The following is a 7,043-nucleotide window of genomic DNA, read 5'->3' as shown; positions in this document are numbered from 1 at the left end:
ATCATCACAAGTTAAAATTAAACTTATAAAAGAAATAGATTTATAAATAAATTAATGTTAGTATATAGGAGGATAAGTGAGTTTGGAGTGAGTTTTGGGATAATGTGTGAAAATAGAGAGTCTTATGTAAGTCTGAATAATAAAAAAAAAAGTAATTAAAAATAGTGAAAAACTGATGTGGCAAAGTTTGTAGTGTGAGTCTAAGTCTGAGTCCGAGGATAAATTTACCCTTAATTATAAGAACGAACTTAAGACTTAAATGTTTCACCGTATATTGAGTCCCACTGTTGGTTAAGCTATGGCACATGACCTTGATAATTATCTACCTATTGTTATAAGTTGACTTTCATAAACAACATATACAATCAGGTAATCAACTGATTTTCTCCTGTAGTTCAATTTAAATGACATAAATTATAATCTAATAGCTATCAACACATACACTACATGAAGAAGGCAATGGATAATAAAGGGGTTTTGACTACAATAGTACCATGTTTATTAACACAATTACGATGGTGCTTCATTTACCTTTTAATTCTTAAAATTGTGTCAAAATCCTTTAATTATTCATATATGAGTCATCACACATTAGAAAATATATATATATATATATATATATATATATATATATATATATATATATATATATATATATCACCTTTAAGCAAGAGGAGTTTACCTACCTACGCAGTATAATATAATATTAGCTTTGTAAAATCTCCCGTCCTTTATTTGAAGGGAGTACTAAAATCCCACATTTAATAAGGTGGTTGTCAAAATTTTCCTTATTAGGAAGGTTCTTATTAGAAGATGTTGTAATTATTTCATGTACTCTTTTCAGTCTTTTGTGAAAATTTGGGATGTTTAGACTATTAATTTCGCTAGGATGAATACTACAAAGCCAAAACATATTTAAATTTATAGTTTTTTCTTAAAAAAAAAATTAGAAACAATATTACTTTGCCTACCTATCTATTATTTTCCAGATCTCTTTATAATGCTATCTTCAAATTATTATGAGTGAAAAATAATACTCAGTATATGTAAGAGAAAGTGATTTTACATACAATCTTTGGAGAGCAAGTGAAGAAAAGAAATTAGCTTTGTTTCTATACGCAATACTAATATGTACAACTTCAGAAAACTAATTAAGATACAATTTAGTTTAAAAAATGAAGCTGAAAGGAAGGTCCTCTCCATGTGAAAACTAGAGTAGAATACCATTAAAGGAACGCCATTAACAGAATATTACTTCTACTTAAAAACAACATTAAAAATTAGGATATGCATCCTATTAACTCCACTATAAAAGAAACATACAAGCATTGGAATTCTCATCACTTAAACATTAATCTCTATCTTAAACACCTTCCCTTCTAAATATTTTCAATAATCAGTTTGTAAAAAGTTCCGCGAAAATGAAGCTTTCGCGGACTAGAGTGACGGCTGTCATCCTCCTCCTTGTCTTGGCAGTGGCCGAGGCAGCGGCCGTTGATTACACTACCCCGGGTGATCAAACTACTACCAGTCCTACCACTCCCCACAAGGAGCCTAAGGATTCCGATGTCTCATCCAAAGAACCAAAGGAGCCCAAAGATAAGGAACCAAAGAGCCTAAAGACAAGGAGCCCAAAGATAAGGAACCCAAAGAGCCTAAAGATAAGGAGCCCAAAGAGCCTAAAGCGCCGGGGGGTACTCCACCTTATACCCCTCCATCACCACCCACGCCCACCCATCTCCACAACACCCCACCCCATCGCCACCCACACCCCCGTCCACCAACACCCACCCCATCGCCACCCACTCCACCCCGTCCCACCGCCACCCCCCCGTCCACACCACACCACCCATCGCACCCCGCCACCCACTCCCACCCCGTCCACACCCACCCCACCACCCACCCACCCCCCACTCCCCACCCCGTCCACCAACACCCACCCCATCGCCACCCACACCCACCCGTCCCCACCAACACCAACCCCGACTTCATCCTCTAGTCCTAAGCAAGTAAGGTGCATGGACAGGTACTATTCATCTTGCTACTACAGGCAGTTTACTTGTCCTGCTGCATGTGCTGATACTTGCCAAGTTGACTGTGTTACTTGTAGTCCTGTTTGTGGTAAGTTTCAATTTTATACTCCTTTACTCAATTAATTATTTAGTTGATCATCAATTAATATAGCTTTAAAAATTTGTACATTTTATTTTCAAAATTAAGCATTCCAAACCAGTCTAAAGATAATGTTCTACACCTTCTAGTTGCATTTTAGTCCTAAGCAAAATAAATAAATAAATATAAATCATTCATGGAAAGTTTGTCAATATTTTTTCAAAGAATTACGTAAATTAAATTTAAAGCATTTTATGAACCAAAATTTAAGAGTAATTCATCTAGAAACTTTGGCTAATAATATAAGGTTACATAGTAAATTAATCATAAAGTTTAGTTTCTAATTAATTTGGATGATACACATATATACAGATTGCAACAAGCCAGGTGCAGTGTGCCAAGACCCAAGGTTCGTAGGAGCTGATGGAATTACATTTTACTTCCACGGTAAGAAAGACCAAGATTTTTGTCTAGTCTCCGACTCCAACCTCCACATCAACGCTCACTTCATCGGAAAGCGGACCGCCACCATGGGAAGAGACTTCACCTGGGTCCAAGCCCTGGGTCTCCTCTTCAACAACCACAAGATCTACCTCGGAGCCCAAAAGACCGCCACATGGAACGATGCCATTGACCGTATCTCCCTCTCCTTCGACGGCCAACCCATTGACCTCCCAGAAGAGGAAGGTGCCAGCTGGCAATCACCAGCTGGCGATGTTTCCATCACCAGAGCTAGGGCTACAAACGCGGTAGTGATTGAGGCCGAGGGTAACTTCAAGATCAAGGCAGTGGTTGTCCCAATCACCGAAAAAGATTCCTTGATCCACAAGTATGGAGTAACCCAAGAAGATTGTTTAGCTCATCTTGACTTGAGCTTCAAGTTTAAGTCATTGAGTAGACAAGTCAACGGTGTTTTAGGTCAAACTTACGCAAGTAACTACGTTAGTAGGGTTAAGATGGGTGTCGCAATGCCCGTCTTAGGAGGAGAAAAGGAGTTCCATTCATCTTCTATCTTCGCTACCGATTGCGCCGTAGCTAGATTCAATGGAAGTGGGATTGAGAGCTCTGAAGAGAGTATTGAGTTTGCTGATCTTAACTGTGCTTCTGGTTTCAGTGGACGTGGAGTTGTTTGCAAGCGTTAATGCATGAACTAACTAATTATGAGTAGCATATAATATATGTTATTACTCATCTAATCATTTATTATTATTTGATTGTTAATGAATTATATATGTGTTTCTGTGTGGCATAGTCATATTTCGAATGAATTTGATTATACAATAAAAGAAAATTGTGAGTCTTGTAGTGTGTAATTCACCACTGATTTACTATCAATAATGAATTGTTCCTTTTCGGCAAATGTTCCTTTTTTATTTCAGACTATATGTAGTTGTCTTTCAGCGTATGTTTAATAAATAAATGGAGAAATTAAAAAGGAATTAAAGTAGAAAATAAGCGAATTTACAATGGACGACAAAACCACTAGCTCATACTCGTATCACTTGGCCATTTATCTAGGAAGACCGTTAATAATGATTCAAGCCATTTATCTTTCTTTTTTTTTTTTTTTTTTTTTTGAAGAATTCAAGCCATTTATCTAGAAAGACTGTTAGTTAATAATGATTGAAGTAACTAGCGGTGCGATTTATCTAATAAATAGATTTTGAGTTGCTGCCCACCAGCAGTTCGAATTGTGTAAATAGTGAAAGATGATCTCAAAGTAGGGTCAAATTTTTGTAAATAGTGAAAGATGATCTACCTTAGAGTGGGGACAAAGAGTACTTCCTGTTAGGTTTTACATCAATTCTACTATAAGAATTACTTAAGTTTGTAGGAACAAAACCTAAAATAAAGTATAATTTTAACTAAATTATACAATAATCAATACTAATTAAAGTATTACAAACCAAGCACTAAAATATCAATAAATAACAGAACACTAATGTGAAAGATACTAAAACTTGCCTCAATTCCAAGCCTTTATAAATAAACATGAACATGAGAATTACTATGACCACTTGAGTCTCAAACCTTGATTCTCTGTCTTAGGAGTGTATACACTTTCCTAAAGAAGTTAATTTCCCGCACAACGGTGCTTGGGTTAATCCGGAAATCCTCTTTGAGATACAAAACAGCACTTCGTTATTTACACAAAGAGACGAAATTAGATGATCAAATTCACAAATTTGGCTAAATTTATAGTGTTTTCCAATGACAAGTTTGCAAGATTTCTCAAAGGAAATTGTGGAGAATATATTTTTTGGAGAGGAAGATCCAGGAAAATTGAAAAAATCCTTTTCTTTCTTCTTTTATTTTTTCAATTAAAAGAACGAAAGCATCATCATCGTAGGCCGCAGGCGCGACTAAGTGCCGCGGGCGCGGACAGGGTGAATTTCGATTCACCCTAGAATTTCTGGAGATGTCTGGCCGTGCCCTAAGAGAGGTCTCTCCCCAGACCCTTATGCCGTGGGCGCGGCATCTCGCTCCTCACATACACTCTAAATTTTCTAACACTTCCTCTATTTTCCGCTATTTTATTGGCTTTTCATTTTCATCCATGTTTTTAAGTTCTATGTACTTTTTGTTCCTTTTATAGCAACTTTTATTCACTTTTTTTTTTTTATATATATAAATTTTTTTATCATTTATAATGCCTCAGATCACTTAGTTGGACCCAATTGTCTATAATTTAATAAAATCTCCTACTATAAAAAACTCTTCTCTATAAAGCAAAAGTATTTACATACATGACTAGCTTTTAGTTTTTACTTTTCCTTGAATTCTATAAATACATCAACTGAGTAGTAAAACAAAAGGAGTAAAATTGAAAGAAAGAAAAGTAGGGTGGATGTGAGTCAAAATAATGTTCAAACAAACAAATGAAGAAAAAAAAAAACCTTATTGTTTTTGAATACATGCATCACTTTGACTTTACTCTATTTATAAACAAAGTTTTAACTTTTATAATAATTATTATTAATTTAATATATAAATGTTACTCCGTATTGGAATAGTCATAATCTAATATTTTCATAAATTTTTTTATTTTATAGTTTTAGTTTAGTAAAAATAATTGTCAAAATTATACATTGATTTGTGTATTTGTCAAAACTAATACACTTATTCGGAAATGGTGTAATTAGGATGAGGATTAGGATGTGTTGAACTGCCTAGTGCCTATAGAGATTATGAATTCGACAACACATTTTATATACACATGGGTGCATATAAAGATAAGTATATGTAGAGATAAGTGCAATCAAGGGTAGTTTTTCTGCTCAATATCTTTTATTTTTCTCATTTTAAGATTTTTAAAATGAACAAAAAATATTAAAGTGAATAAAAATTAGCCTTTAATACACCTTGCATCCGGTGTATAAATTTTTTTTTTTTGTTAGTTTGGTTTCGGGTAGAAGCCCACCACCGCAATATCCGTACATGGTAATTTACAGCTTGATTTTGGGTCGTGTGATGATTGTTCATTTGGGCCTCAGTGATGGGCTAATGCCACGTAGGCTGATATCTATGGTGGGCTGTAATTTGCAACCTCACCACCTTCACTAATTCAAAAAGAAAAAGACAAAGACGAAGAGCAAAGCTATAAAGATTTATATACGAAGTCATAAAATTTCAAACTTTTTAATTAAAAGGCAGTTGGAAAGGTGACATAACTAAATATTTCGATAGTAAATTCAAGTACAATTCAACACATGTGCCAAAGGGCCCAAACCGTATTGTCATGGAATGTGTTTAAAGTTGAGATGAGTACTCCGTAGTATATATAAATGATACTCTCTTTATTCTGTCTATTGAGTTTTTTGGCATCTAATTTTGAAAATTTAGAACAATAAATTTTCACTAACTTAATGATACCTTCTTTTTTCTCTTGATATAACTAATCTATGTAATATATGAAGAGAAGAGGTGTTTTTGGTTGGGAATTTTTGAGTGGACCATTTTACCCTCTCTACAAATATTTATTATAATTAAAAAAATTAAAATGTATTTAAAATATAACTTTCATTTTTAACTACTCATAAATTTAAAAAAGATAACTTCTCTTATGGTGGTTATTTTTTCTCATATCAAATAATTCCTTCAAGTGTAGTTATGTTAGACGGTATATTAGTTTAATTCGAGAATATTTATTTGATGATATAAATTTGACACTTGGTGTTTTAAAAGTCGATGTTTGTAAGTTTGCATAGGTTTTTTCAACTTTTATATAAATATAAAAGCAACATACTATAATTTAATTAGTAGTACGAATATTTACATTGTACACATATTTTAAAAGTGTGTAATAATTTAAATGATACAAGTATAGAGGCACACACAATGCATGCACGACTATTCCCTTTAAATTTACGTAATCATTTGAAAATATAATACCTTGAATGGGTTCAATTCATCCTTTAGAAAATGAGTATGTATGTAATTGTAGAACTAATATAACAAATGCACTATAAAATTTAAGATTGTTTTGCATGGTTAAAAGCTAATCCCTTTAATGGATTCTTACCTTTACTAATTATAAAAAATACGGAGTAATAAAATTATGTCAATATATATGCTACGTACGCAAATAAGTAAATTATAAAGATAACTTTATGCACAAAGTATAACGAGGGAGGATAGTCGTGCACGCATTGTGTACGCCTCTAAACTTGTTAACGATAACTGAAACCAAACCCATTGAATGAATTTTTTTATGTAAAGTATGTGGAATTTATTTGAATAGCGTCTTAAAAGTTGAGGAAAATTAAATGTATTGCGTACTTGGGGTAACTTCTTGCACATCAAATGTTAAGCTAAGCAAATTAAATAAATTATTGCAACTAATTCACCTAATCTTAACTGATGTAAAATTTTTTAATTTGTTCTAAATATGGTTTCAGATTTAACCAAATCAAATCTTATAAATTTTTTTA

At 33.4% G+C, this 7,043-nt stretch overlaps 1 pseudogene; it reads left to right on the top strand.

The window, feature by feature from the left end:
- The first annotated feature begins 1,421 nt into the window (after positions 1-1,421).
- Positions 1,422-3,472, top strand: LOC110689597 (annotated as a pseudogene).
- The last annotated feature ends 3,571 nt before the right edge of the window (positions 3,473-7,043 follow it).

The sequence above is a fragment of the Chenopodium quinoa genome, unplaced genomic scaffold (genome assembly GCF_001683475.1).
Source record: "Chenopodium quinoa cultivar QQ74 unplaced genomic scaffold, ASM168347v1, whole genome shotgun sequence".
Lineage (NCBI taxonomy): Eukaryota > Viridiplantae > Streptophyta > Magnoliopsida > Caryophyllales > Amaranthaceae > Chenopodium > Chenopodium quinoa.
Note: the sequence above shows the minus strand (reverse complement) of the source record. Positions and strands in the feature narration are given on the sequence as shown.